The following is a 3,423-nucleotide window of genomic DNA, read 5'->3' on the forward strand; positions in this document are numbered from 1 at the left end:
AAAGGATAAAAAGTATAAGAGAAAACATTTTCTTAATTGCTCTTTGTATGTTAGTCAATCAAAATCTGGTGTTTACAGTCAGTGGACTTTTGTTTGTCAGGAGGTGAGGGTTACATTCACTGTTAACTGATTTGTTCACATATACTTTATTTCTTTGTCAACACAAATTTCTCATGAATTGTATAAATCCTTGTTTATAAGAATATTTTCTAAAGTTCAAAGAAAAATTTTAATTTGAAAAAAAATTTATTTAGACTATTCATTTTAATTACTCTTGCTAATTTAGTCAATGTATCCTGGATCAATGAATCAATGTTAATCCCTTAACTATGTTCTTAGTGCCTCTTCTCTGACTTCCCAACTAATCAAAACAAACAGCTTATCCTATTTCACTGATCGCAATATCTTTCACAACTGCCAGGTGATGTTTAAAGTTGCAGATAATTCACATATGAAATATGTTTATCTTTAATGTATCTGATTTCTTAAAATTCTCTGCCTTCAGTGAAACCTGAAATTTAATTTAAAGCAAAGTTCAAAATAAGATCTGTATAGCATACATGCCAGTACTTTCACTTTGAAGATTTATGACCTGCTATAGCCTAGCTTTTTTTTTTTTTAAACAGGAATGAAAAGCGTAAACATCAGAAAGAAGGGATTTTAGCTCAAAGTAAGTTGAAAATTCATAAGAAATTATCCTTCTGCTTTGCATGAATCCACGCATCCCAGTCTTAACAAACTGCTTCTCAGAATAATGAATTTAAAGGTGTTATTTCATGCCCACTATCATTGTTCTTGGAACAACACAGGAAATGTGAATGATGTCATGACCAAAGACAGATACATAGTTCCATTTCCAAAATGGTAGAATCTGGAAAATTGTGTGATATTTTTAATAAGTTTGAGAACCAATTGCTAAAGTAATGGACAATGACCATAAAGGATGAACAGTAAAGACTGTTGAGTATCAGTATGAGTTTCCTGGGAGGAAACCAATCCAAAGTAACATGAAGTTGCTCTGCTGGCAGCATCTGCTGGCAGGATGCCTCACAGGAAGTTCTCCACTCGCAGGCATGAATCCCTGGGCTACCTGCCTTGGAAGTGCAGCAGCTGGCACCACAGAAAGGTGAAGAGCTTCCCCAAGGATGACTCTTCCAAGCTTGTGAACCTCACAGCCTTCCTCAACTCCAAGGCTGGCAGGACCCACATCGTGAGGCAGATTGATATATCAGAGTCCAAGGTGAACAAGAAGGAAGTTGTGGAGGCTGGGATCATAGTGGAGATGCTGCCCATTGTGACTGTGGGCATTGTGGACTACGTGGAAACACCTAGAGGCCTCTGACCTTTGAGAACATCTTTGTTGAGCATATTAGCAACGAGTGTAAAAGGCCCTTCTGTAAGACCTGGCATAAACCTAAGAAGGCCTTCACCAAATAGTACAAGGGGAGACAGGATATAGATGGCAAGAGGCATCTGGACAAAGACTTAAGCAACATGAAGAAGTACTGCCAGGTCGTGCATATCATCGCCCACACCCAGATGTGCCTGCTTCCTCTATGCCAGAAGGCCTACCTCAGCGACATCCAGGTTAACAGAGGCATTATGGTCGAAAACTGAGCTATGCCTGTGAGAATCAAATGCTCGGCAGTATCAGATGATTGATGTCATTGGGGTGACCAAGGGCAAAGGCTATAAGAGGTGACCAACTGTTGGTATGCCAATAAGCTACCCTGTAAGACCCACCAAGGACTGTACAAGGTTGCCTTCTTTGAGTTGTATTATCCTGCTTGGGTAACCGTCTCTATAGCTCCGGCTGGGCAGAAACGCTACCATCACCACACCAAGATCAGCAAGATCTACAAGATTAACCAAGGATACTTCATCAAGGAGGGTAAACTGATCAAGAACAATGCCTCTACTGATTATGATCTGTCTGACAAGAACATCAATACTCTGGATGGCTTTGTCTGCTGTGGTGAAGTGACCAATGACTTTGTCATGCTCAAAGGCTGCATGATAGGAACCAAGAAACAAGTGCTTATCTGCGAGTCCTTGCTTGTGCAGACCAAATGGTGGGTCCTAAAGAAGATGACTTCAGGTCTATTGATCCCACCTCCAAACTTGGCCTTCACAGCCTCCAGGTTGTGGAGGACAAGAAAACATTCATGGGACCATTCAAGAAGGACAGAATTACAAAGTAAGAGGGGGCCTAATGTCAGAACAGATTGTACAACTGGTAGTAAATCAATAAAATTATTTTCCAGTGAAGAAAAAAATGTAAAAATGCTTTATCTCATAAACAAAGAAAAATATCATATAAAACTCTTGAAAATAAAGTAATAAATATTATTTTGAGCAATAGTACTCTTAAGAGGATTACTTAAGTATTGATTAATGGCTATTGATGATCCTGAATAAAACTTCTACCATAGCACTATAGTTTTCCGCCTCTATTTGTCACTATTGAATCACTGATTGGATGAGAAAAATGGTTTTCAAATCACATATTAATTTTAATATCAGATATCTAAAGCTGCAAAGATTTGTTAGAGTGATATTCTAAAATAGCTAAAGCCCCTTGAACCAAAATCAACAAGGCAATGATTAAATGTATACAAAAATGATCTAAGAAGTCACACACAGTCCACTATGAAAATTCTGGTTTCATAGTTCAGTTCAGTTGTTCAGTCATGTCTGACTCTTTGCAAACCCGTGGACTGTGGCACACCAGGTTTCCCTGTCCATCACCAACTCCCAGAGCTTGCCAAACTCATTTCCATTTAATCAATGACGTTATCCAGTCATCTTGTCCTCTGTCGCCCCTTTCTCCTCCTTAATCTTTCCAAATATCAAGGTCTTTTCCAATGAGCTGGCTCTCACAACAGGTGATCAATGTATTGGAGCTTCAACAAAAATACTTCCAGTGAATATTCAGGGTTGATTTCCTTTTATCTCCTTGCTGTCAAAGGGAATTTCAAGAGTCTTCTCCAAGACCGCAATTTGAAAGTATCAATCCTTCAGTGCTCAGTCTTCTTCATGGTCCAACTCACATCCGTATGTGACTCCTGGAAATATCATGATATCAGCAAATAGATGGGATTTAATGCTAATGAAGAATACAAAATGGAAACTGTAGAATAGAAAAATGGAAGAAATAGAGCTAAACATGAGACATTTTAATATTTTGAGGTCAAATAAAGAGCTAAAGCAGCTTGAGAAGGAGGAATAAGAGGAAAAGTCAGGAGAATATGGTGCTACGGAGGCCAAGACAAGAGATGATTTCAATAATGAAGAAGTGGGACTTCCCTGGGCTAAGACTCTGCATTCCCAGTGCAGGAAAACCAGGTTCATTCCATGGTCAGGGAACTACATCCCACATGTTGCAACTAAAGACCCTGTGTGCCACAACTAAGACTTCTGTGA

General features: G+C 39.0%; 1 pseudogene; it reads left to right on the forward strand.

Moving 5' to 3' along the window:
- Positions 1 to 1,042: 1,042 nt before the first annotated feature.
- Positions 1,043 to 2,213, forward strand: LOC129536422 (large ribosomal subunit protein uL3 pseudogene; annotated as a pseudogene).
- The last annotated feature ends 1,210 nt before the right edge of the window (positions 2,214 to 3,423 follow it).

Source organism: Moschus berezovskii, chromosome 20, assembly GCF_049115385.1.
Source record: "Moschus berezovskii isolate FMDL1 chromosome 20, NW_MosBer_1.0, whole genome shotgun sequence".
Taxonomy (NCBI): Eukaryota; Metazoa; Chordata; class Mammalia; order Artiodactyla; family Moschidae; genus Moschus; species Moschus berezovskii.